The sequence below is a fragment of the Neophocaena asiaeorientalis genome, unplaced genomic scaffold (genome assembly GCF_003031525.2).
Source record: "Neophocaena asiaeorientalis asiaeorientalis breed wild unplaced genomic scaffold, Neophocaena_asiaeorientalis_V1.1 scaffold55, whole genome shotgun sequence".
Taxonomy (NCBI): Eukaryota; Metazoa; Chordata; class Mammalia; order Artiodactyla; family Phocoenidae; genus Neophocaena; species Neophocaena asiaeorientalis.
In genome coordinates, this window is record NW_020175684.1 from 4,454,170 (window position 1) to 4,465,731 (window position 11,562).

General features: G+C 36.0%; 1 pseudogene; it reads left to right on the forward strand.

Moving 5' to 3' along the window:
• The first annotated feature begins 4,921 nt into the window (after window positions 1–4,921).
• LOC112390930 (protein downstream neighbor of Son pseudogene) lies at window positions 4,922–6,314 on the forward strand (annotated as a pseudogene).
• The last annotated feature ends 5,248 nt before the right edge of the window (window positions 6,315–11,562 follow it).

Here is an 11,562-nt window from a genome sequence, read left to right on the forward strand (position 1 = left end):
GAGAACAGTATGGAGCTTCCTCAAAAAACTGAAAATAGAGCTACCATACGACCCAGCAATCCCACTACTGGGCATATACTCTGAGAAAACCATAATTCAGAAAGAGTCATGTACTACAATATTCATTGCAGCTCTATTTACAATGGCCAGGACATGAAAGCAACCTAAATGTCCACTGACAGATGAATAGATAAAGAATATGTGACACATATATACAATGGAATATTACTCAGCCATAAAAAGAAACAAAATTAAATTATCTGTAGTTAGGTCAATGGACTTGGAGATTGTCATACAGAGTGAAGTAAGTCAGAAAGAGAAAAACAAATACCATATGCTAACACATATATATGGAATCTAAAAAAAAACAAAAAAAGGTTCTGAAGAACCTAGGGGCAGGACAGGAATAAAGATGTATACGTAGAGAATGGACATGGGGAGGCAGAAGGGTAAGCTGGGACGAAGTGAGAGAGTGGCATGGACATATATATTACCAAATGTAAAATAGATAGCTAGTGGGAAGCAGCCACATAGCACAGGGAGATCAGTTCTGTGCTTCGTGACCACCTAGAGGGTTGGGATAGGGAGGGTTTGAGAGAGATGCAAGAGGGAGAAGATATGGGGATATATGTATATGTAGAGCTGACTCACTTTGTTATAAAGCAGAAACTAACATACCATTGTAAAGCAATTATACTCCAATAAAGATGTAAAAAAAAAAAGAATAAAATAAAGTGAAAAGAAAAACAACGGAAAATGGGAAATAGTAAAAATAAGAAACGTTTAATAAAAATGGCATATCATCTTGGAATTTTAAGTATGTAAGCCCAAACTAAGCTATATATACACAAATTTTAAAAATTCAAATTTTAAATATGATGGAGTTTTAAAGCAAACATTGAAACCAATATATAAGAGGAATTCTGCAAGAACAAAACCATTGTAGAAGGAAACAAATCAAAAATTGATTTAATTATGTGAGTCTGACTGTTATCTGGGTGTGAGGCAGAGGTGCAGATAAGAACAGGAATGGCACACCTATAATGTGCCTTGAAAATGTTCTACAGGAGAGACTGTTATACTTGTGAGACTAACTGAACGTGTCTGGGAGACAAAAGTCTTACTATCTCCCGAGCTCTCCAAGGAAACTTTGAAAATGATAGTCACATTTCTCTTAAGGCATACAAAGAGACAGTGAGGGAAAAGGCATAAATAAAGTTTAAGACTGAGATACCCAAAAACATCCCCTGTCCCAGACATGTTGAATTAAGGAACATTAGAGTCATAGGAAAGCAAGGTACCCTAACTGTAGATTTGGCAACATGATTAATACTACCGTTACATAAGGTGGTTTGGTGACCTGTAGTGAGGTGAAATGATTAAGTTCGGAAATCTAGGACACAGAATAGGTCAAATGCAAGTATAATTTATAATTACCCCATCTTCAAACACTTACCAAATGACACTCTGAGAAGGCTTATAGGTCTTTTAAGTTAAATATCACTGCATATTACAGGAACACATAATACACCTGTTATTCTAGATAAAAAATATCAACTGGATATTGCAGGTAAAGAAACCCAGAAAGAGGAACACAAGACAGATGAAGATTTCAAGTTTTAGGGTCAGTATCCTTTATGTCTAAAATTATATTAATTTTGAATATGAGTTTGAGAGGGTACCTACTATTACTATAAAAAGATGGAGGAAATCTTTCAAACGAGGAGTAAAATAGCACTTGTGTTAGAGCATCTCAGAGACACATCTACATGGGATAAGTGTATAAACAAAAGTTTCTGAGTTGGAAATGAATTACTGGAAATCACATGAGATTTGCCTCATTTTCTCTATAATGTTGCATCCAATCACTGATTTGTTACTGGAGGAAATTAAATGCTCATGATTTGGCAAGAAATGGTAGCATCTGTACAGCTCAGAGGGAAGATTACTGATTTTTTTTCACTTATGTGCAATTTGGTCCCATCCACCTATAGACTTCTATATTCCTATTATATATTCTTTCCATAGCTCATTATTGGGAGAAGTAAAAATGGAACTGTCACACTGGTGGGTATTTCAGGGTTCACACTGCTGGGCAACTCCCTCTATTTCAGGGAAGATTTAAGAGATGTATAAAAGAGCCCTGGACTTGTCCTCAGTCATTGTCATAGATCTATGGATTGTGTCTGGAGCTCCTGCTTTATGTGGGACTGTTGGATTTAGGGAAGTTTTGAGAATTCCTTCTTGCTTTCATTCTCCATCTTTTATAGCCCCAAACTTGAATATCTCCAGCCTTAAATTTTATGCAAATTATACACTTCCTGAAAATAAAGTTTATAACACTAGATGTTCAAAGATCATGCAAACATATTAATATTACAATGATAGAAAAATTACCCAAAATGATGAAAAATACTAATTTTGATATTGGATGGCAGTTTACCAAATGAGTTGATAATATACCAGCTATATAACCAGAATTAAGGTATCTGCTGGGATTTCTGTTTCATGTGTGTCTCCAAATTCAGAGACTCAATAAATGGATAAATTTGAACTCTTGAGAAAATTTCTTTTTTAAACATCTTCAGGCTTATTCATATTCACACTATATAGAGTAAAATGGGGTGGAAGTTAACAGGAAGAATTGTTTGCCCAAAATACTGAGTCATGTAAACACTCATCATTTGATAACAGCTGTTAAATCTTACTGCTGAACAGCTGGAATATGTCAAGGAACAAAGCAGACAAATCTCTTCTCTCGTGGGGCTCAGGATTTAATGGCTTGTTTGTGTGTGACGTAAGGAGGAATAAACCAGTTTATCTAGCTACACTTAATTCAAATAATGATCGTAGTCTGACTAATCCAAGGGGATTATAAAATCTGCAAATTTTTTTGTTTGTTTGTTTTTCAATTGCTACGTGGCATACCTGCAGAAAGTAATAAAAATCTTAAGTGTATGGTTTGATGTTTGATATATACCCATGTAATTTCCCCCGCATCAAAATACATAACATTTTAAGTACTTCAGAATCCTATCTTGTGATCCCTCTACAGTACTATCAATTTCCCTGATAAAGATGACTACTTTTTTTTAAAGGTTTGCCTTTTAATTAATTAATTAATTAATTAATTTATTTATTTATGGCTGTGTTGGGTCTTCGTTTCTGTGTGAGGTCTTTCTCTAGTTGTGGCAAGCGGGGCCACTCCTCATTGCGGTGCACAGGCCTCTCACTTCCGTGGCCTCTTTTGTTGGGGAGCACAGGCTCCAGACGCGCAGGCTCAGTAATTGTGGCTCATGGGCCCAGTTGCTCCGTGGCATGTGGAATCCTCCCAGACCAGAGCTCGAACCCGTGTCCCCTGCATTGGCAGGCAGATTCTCAACCATTGCGCCACCAGGGAAGCCAAAAGATGACTATTTTTATTTCTAACACTGGTGATTAGTTATGCCTGATGTGGCATTTCTTACTTTTTTTTCATTCCAGGTTGTATCTGTGAGATCCATCAGTGTTTTACATGTAGTTTTTTTTTTTTTTTTTTTTTTTTTTTTTGGGGTACGCGGGCCTCTCACTGTTGTGGCCTCTCCCATTGTGGAGCACAGGTTCCGTACGCGCAGGCTCGGCGGCCATGTGTCACAGGCCCGGCCACTCCACTGCATGTGAGATCTTCCCGGACCGGGGCACGAACCCGTGTCCCCTGAATCGTCAGGCAGACTCTCAACCACTGCACCACCAGGGAAGCCCTACATGTAGCTAATTTTGCTAAGCCTTTAGCCTCCCTGCTACTTCTTTCTGCTGTAATTCTTGGTAATTCTTCATCTAGCATACAAGTAATTTACAGGTAAACAAATATTTGAAGGAAGGAGAGCTGGCACAGTTTGAGATTAATTTCATCAATGTTTCCTCCTCTCCATGATTCTATCCTCTAGATTTAGCTACTTTGTCTACCATGAATTCAAATCTCAGATTCCTCATCCCATTTCTCTCTTCTGCATCTCAAGTTTCTCCCTTTTCTGGATTTTCTTCCACCATTATACAGACATACATGGATGTCTTTTACAATGAAATCTATCACAACCACATGTGCATGCATGTATGCTCTCATGTCAAACAGCTCTCTTTCTTCACATTTATCTCCAGCTATTTATCCATTTCCTTATTTCTTTCACCCAAATCTCTGGTTTATCACCTCCTTTCTCTTCTTATCCCACTTCATTCCACACCATTTCACTCAAACTGCTTTTATCCATATCACTAATGATCCTTATATTGCTGAATTTTGTGTTTGCTAGTCTGTAAACATCTTTATCAGCTAGTCAGCATCATTTGATGCAATTTTTAATTTCCTCTATACCAAAAGATTCTTCTTTCGGCTTTGATGTCACATTGATCTTATATGTATTTTTAAGATTTCTTTATCCACTGGGTGGACCACTGACTATAAAGAATAAAGAGTAAAAGGAGAGACCCATGTTAGCTGACTATTACAGCAATCTGTAAGTGACTTAGTCTTAGACTTAAGTGCAAAGAAGGATAGAGAGATAAACACACATAATCAGGACATGTTTTCTAATTAGAATAGAAATTAAAGACACTATAGGCTGATGAGGGAAAGGAAATAATGTCTCAAAATGGCTTTATTTTTAGATATGATAGTTGGCTGAGTGTGGATACAGTTACCCAAAATGAACATTTGTCAAAAGAGATCTGTGAAAATAAAATTTCTCATTTAACTATGTCAAGTAGTGGATAGGATATACAAGATTTACAGAGTTTGATATATAAATGTGAAGTCCTTGGAATATAACGTGAGCCATAGAGAAGGACCTTTGGAAAGAAAATAGATAGCAAAAAATAGGGAGAAACAGGATTGAGCCCTCCCTTTTCCCAATATTTACAAATGATCTCAGAAGATTAAACATTTACTGAATTGCTCCAGACTCCACAGACATCCTTCTGCAAATCTGATATTCCATCTTCAAGTACTGAGTTACCTGTGAACTGAAGTATTAAAACTTGACTCCTTTTCACTCCTTCTCAACTCTTTTCCTAGGCAGATCATTTGAAAGCATAGGAAGTAGTCCGAGGTCTTGTCCAGCTTTGTAGGGCAACAGAGTTATTGGGTTGGCCAAAAAGTTCATTTGGGTTTTTTCCATACCATCTTAATGGAAAAACCTGAATGAACTTTTTGACTAACCCAATAGTTTGTCTCAACCTAAACAGTATCCCAAAATCCCACAGAGCTCCCCTGGGCCTTAAGCAGAGCCTTACCTATCAGGTATACCCTCCAATGCCACCTTGCCTTGGCTACCACTGTTTCCTTGTGTTGAAGTTGATAGAAAAATGGCTGGAGAGACAAGACCTTAGTCAAATGATGAAAACCTGCAACACATTTAAATTGGTGACTGGTCTGTATGCTTTACGTCTCTATATAATCTGCTGGAGATGAACTTTGCCTGTGTCTATGCTTGTACCTATCAGTCTACTATCCCATTTTGCACAGCAGGATTAGTAGGAAATGACATAATCATGGCTCTCATATCTCCTACACCTAGAGGTGTAAGAAGAGCTATGAGAAAATGAAGGTATTGAATTCTCTCTGCCTTTAATAAAAGAAAATAGCTATAAGAAAAAGAAAGCATCTGGAACAAGCTTGGGACACAGGAGAGAGGTGTGAGCATTCAGTGATGAAGGTTAAGTAGATTTTTCTGGCTGGAAGAGATAAGGGTGAAAGATAAAATTTAAGAACAAGACATATTTTCTATCAACATAAGTAAAGAGAAACATGGATTACAGACTTGAGTCTACTGTGTTGGTGAAAGAGGTCAACACCTTTACATTGCTAAAGTTTTTGATCAACTGTAAGAACATAATTGCTACCTCAGGTCCATAGGCATGACTTCCACCAACCTCTTATCCCCTACAGCTTTCCAAGGTGCCACAACACAAATGTTTAAGGCATGAAGTGTAAATATGAAAACACAAGCGCTTTCTGGATATAAAGATTAATTTAGTTTGGAGATTGTAAGTCTTATCATGCTTTATTCTCTACATTTTGTGACCATGCTACTCAAATCTTCAGAAAGTGGGTCTTTTTCTGTAGGACTATATACACATGAGCCAAATACAGTATTTCATATCTGCCTGCCAACAGATAAGGTACTGGATAATAAGACTGTTCATAAGAACCTTGCCGACTATGATCTACAACTAAGACGCTGGACCAATTTAGCCAAATACCATCACTGGGGAAATCATCTTTACATTTGGAAATGAGTGACTACATTTATCACTGGAGATCCAAAACACCAAAGTAACCCTAAAAGGAAACTCTGAGGGGAAAAAAGCCTTCTCGCAAGGATATTCATGGTTCTTAAACCACTGACTTTAAAGTTCATTTTGGAAAGGAATATAACAAAAATATTCAAATGTTGTCTATCTTTTTACATTACCTTTTATTACAAGCACTAAGCAACAGGATTAAGGTTTTAAATCAACATTTTCTGTTTTTACTACTTTAAGTTAGATATTCAGATATGAATATAACTCAAACTTAAAAAAAAAAAACCCTCAAATAATGTAAATGAGAATTCTAGATCCCTACAACTTCATTATAAACTTAGTAGAAAACTAAGTTAATTGGGGCTTCCCTGGTGGTGCAGTGGTTGAGAGTCCGCCTGCCGATGCAGGGGACACGGGTTCGTGTCCCTGTCTGGGAAGATCCCACATGCTGTGGAGCGGCTGGGTCCGTAAGTCATGGCCACTGAGCCTGTGCGTCTGGAGCCTGTGCTCCGCAATGGGAGAAGCCACAACAGTGAGAGGCCCGTGTACCGCAAAAAAAACAAAACAAACAAAAACAACAAAAAAACTAAGTTAACATCAGTGTTACCTTGAAACTGGAAAATTGAGGCTAAATAGCAATTACCTTATGGTGTTATGGCTAATGGTATCAGGGCAAAACTATATTACTTTACCAATTTACTTAAGATTAGTAGCAAGTTCTAATTTTGTAAAGGTAGAAGACAAATATAAAGTATCTACTGAGCTCAGTGTTCATGATTCTACCTTAGCTTCTTTCCTTCTGATTTCGAATTCCTATATTCTCAAATATATTAAATTTGTATTTTAACACATGTTGATTCAGACAAGGTATTATATTACATTAGGTATTATATATATATATATATATATATATATATATATATGGTATTATACAGGTATTACATAAGGTATTATATAATATACATAATTACCTAAGGGTAATATTGATATATATTATAATAAGGGTTTATATTATATTGTAAGGGTATTATATTCCATATGGAATAGTGCTAAGAGTTGTAAAGTATGCTTAGCTGTCATGGCAAAGTAGTGCTTAATGTGTTTATAAATTAAAAAAATATGAAAAGGAAGGCAAGGGAAGGTAGAATTTTGGTGTCTTGGAAACAAGTATAATAAAATATTTCAAGATCAATAAGCTTTCTCCTGCATAAACAGTGGTGGGAAATTGATTAATATTGTATCAGAAAGGAGGCAACAGGGACTTGTCAGCATGGAAGCAACTGGTGATCAAGAAATAATGCTGGTGACAAGGGAAAGATGAAACTCAAAGTACAGTAGCTTGAGAAGAGAATGAGTTTGAAAAAAAATGAGACTACTTAAAACAACTCTTTAAAGAAGTTTGTTGAAGACAGGTGAGGAAACAGTTACATTTAATTCTTTGGCACTTTGAAAAACAAAGACACAATGAGAGACAGTTCTGGAGTAATACAACATGAAAATGAGGAAGGAAATTTATTATTAAAGCAGAATATTTAGACTGAGAACGGAGACTTTTAGGTTACATCTACCTGTATAAGGAATGGGAGAAACATTTTGTAGGACTTTCTTTTCTCTGTAGGGAAAAGAAATTGGCTCTTTTCTTTTTTTTTTTTTACCTGACCTGCACTATGTAATTCTTTAGAAGAGCTGCCTGTCTTGGCTAAAATAAGCCTTATGATTAAGTTATTCATTGATAGACTTTTGGGAGCACATCCAAATAGATTCTTAAAAGTCCTAAATCAAATAAAAACAGTGATTCTGACATGGAGATGTCTCCAAATAGTGTACAATTCTCTGACACTCAGTAATTCTTCCCACCCCATGCCAGCTCCTAGAAATTAGCCACAGTTCTGGAAGACAACAGGCTCAGATGATAATCCATTAAGGTTACAAAAGACGAAAAAGAGAAAAAAATCAGACAAATCAGTAATCTATCAACCAGTCAAGATAAGTTGCAGCTTACAGTTAAGTTTCCTATTTTATGTATCTTCTTTTTTATTACTCAGAATCTGGGTATTTCTCCTTGCCTTGACTAAGTATTCTTTTTCTGAAATGAATTTTTCATTGAGGTTGACTTTTGAAAGCTAGTGGTTTACACTCACATTTTACTAAGCTTTTTTTTGTCTGTTAGATATATTTAGGATTTGTTTTCTTTACAATGATGGTATTTGATCCACATTTTAAGCTTGTGGGCCTGAAACAGATAAAGGTAAACCTGCTTACTGAGGTTAATATTGCCTGCGTGACATGAAGCATCTCCATGCAAAATTATAGGCCAGCCACATTCTATACTGAATTTTGGAGTAAAATAACAAGATACAATGTGGTCATGTTTCATCATCTGTTCACAAATGTCCCTTTTGGATTTTGAGGCAAGGGGTGGCTGATTAAGGACAGAATCACTTTTGAAGAACCTGATGTTACAGATGTCTATGTTTTTAATGTATCTGTATCAATTATTGGCTTGACTAGTGATTTTCCCATTTCATTGTTACAAACATTAACTAAATCTCATATTGCATTTCTAGATTTTCATATTTTGAAGTGATGTCTCAATAGGTTTTGTTGTTGTTTGTTTGTTTTGCCTTTAATCATAGAAAATGTTCCTACTTAGGAGCAAAAAAAAAAATCAAAGCTCCCTCATGCTCAGGAATGAGCTGATTATTTGTTGTAATTCTGAACAAATAGGAATGATAATTTAAATAGTGTTTCAAATGTCTGAAAGGAACATTAGCATTCAAACTAAAACCATAGCATTTTAATATTCTCATCAGGGCTGATCAGTTAATAAAAATGGGTCATTAGAAAATAACTAACTAGGTCTCTCATTAAGGCACAAATAAGCCAAAATAATATTAATATCTTCCACATTTGCCTAATATTCATGGAGACGATAGTAGTCAAGCACCGACCTCTTTCCAATCTTATTAAATTTTCCTAATTGTATATATATTGTATGTTTATTTGTTGATATAAAACACGGGAGAGGGCTTCCCTGGTGGCATAGTGGTTGAGAGTCCGCCTGCCGATGCAGGGGACACGGGTTCACGTCCCGGTCTGGGAAGATCCCACATGCTGCAGAGCGTCTGGGTCCGTGAGCCATGGCCGCAGAGCCTGCGCGCCCAGAGCCTGTGCTCCACAACAGGAGGGGCCACCACGGTGAGAGGCCCGTGTACCACAAAAAACAAAAAACGAAAACAAAAAAAAACACGGGGGAGAGAGAAAATGTTGGAGGCAGAAAATGAACTCACAGTCAGTCACGTGATTGCGTAAAACTGGGGTAAAACTGGGGTCACTGGCTCTTAGCAAGTCAAGTGGGCATTGTCAGGGCTTTTCTAATTTGACTTAGCAGCAGACCTCTTACTCCATCTCAGATCAAGCTGTCCCTGGGGTGGCACAATCCTTACACTCTCCTGATTGTCCAGCAGCTCCTTCTTTGTATCATCTTTGCCTTCATCCCTGAACCAACTAGAACACTGAGTTATCCATGATGATGCTTTATCCTTCATCCCCCACATCCAATAAACACAAGTCCTTGGAGATTCTCTTTAATAATCTACAGTTCTCATCTACTTTTCTTTATTCCACTGTTTTGGCCCAAATCACGAAATTCTGTGGTCTGGACACTATAATTGCTGTTTTTTTACTGGCTTCCACCAATGAATTCACACTTCTAGCTACACAACATCAATATTTACTGAGCAAAAATGTATTTTTATCACCCTTGTGCATATTACAGTAAAAGAGCTTCTCATTACTTTAAAATAATAATTTTTAAAATAATCTATGACATGGCTACCATCCCATGCCATGTACCTTCCCAGTGTGTTTTCACCCTTGTCACACATTTGTATTCCATGATACAGTCTTTCAGATATTCCTTATAAGAAAATATGGTATGTATTTTCTGGACTCAGCATGTTTTACTTACTGTCCTAGTCTTTCTATATTTCTGTTTTGGCTAACTCTAATTTGTCATTTCAGTATCTGCTTAAAAGTTACATTACAATTAAGCATTTAATGACTTTTAAAACTGATTGAGTAGCCAGAGTACATGGATTCATAACATGCTGCATTTTATGTTTTTAAAAATTTATAACATACTTAATAATTTATTTGACTGCCTATCACAGTAAAGTATATGCTCTAGGAAATAAGGGATGAGATGTCTTGTACACTAATATATCTATAGCATTTCTTTATTGTTTGCTAAATAGATGATAAAATGGTCACAAATGAATTAATTATTAAATGATTTAATACCTCTTACCTTATAATTCACTTGATTTTTGGAAGATATGGAAATGCAATTGATGCTAAACCTCCAAATGAATTAATAACTGTTCTTTATGGTAAGAAGTATCTTTTATTCCATAAAAATCCCCATTTATTGTGTTAAGATCTTAGAATAAGGTAGATGATTATTGTTTTAAAAAATCAGTAAAACACTCTAAGAGTATGTATAAGGGCATCGGTTAAGCATTCTGGAATGAACATACCAGTTTACAGCTGCTCTTTTAAAAACAAACTTACACTAAATGAGTGGGTTTAAACAATAAATAAACTCAAATACCAAGAAAATGAGAAAAAGAAAACAACAACAAACTTTGGAAACAGGAAAGTATAGGGCTAATAAATAAATAAACAAATAAATAATATTATGTAAAAAAAAAAGAATAACACTGAAATTCTCAGAATGACTCAGGAATTTGATGAGCCAAGTACCTCTGAAATTTTGGGGTGCCTATGAAGCTGACAGCAGGAGAAATCATATGAAATCTGTAAAAACAGAAAATAGACTCATGATACTCTTTACCATCCTTTTCAACTGGTAAACTCCCCTTTGCCCCCTTGAAGAGTAAACTGTAAATATCCTCTTTGGAGACACTGAAACAGAAAAACTTAGAAGGAATCCTAAGACACAGTGGAGATTAAAGATGCTATGCTTTAAACATGGAAATAATTATAAAGTTTATGTTCAGAATACAGGTGAGACTTCCTCCCAAGACCCTTTCTCCCACCGTGAGAACATGGTAGCCAGGCTTAAAATCTTATGCAAGAGACCAAAGAATTGCTTTCTGGTAATAATTAGCTTTCTAAGAGAAAAAAAAAAAAGTGCAGAAATACTGTTCTTTGAGATGTCCTTTTATGTAAGGGTCTGGAAAGATCACAATAAAATTAAAAATCAATAAACTCTGTTAACCCAAATAGAACGTCCAATTAGCTAAGATACGGTCTTAGTCT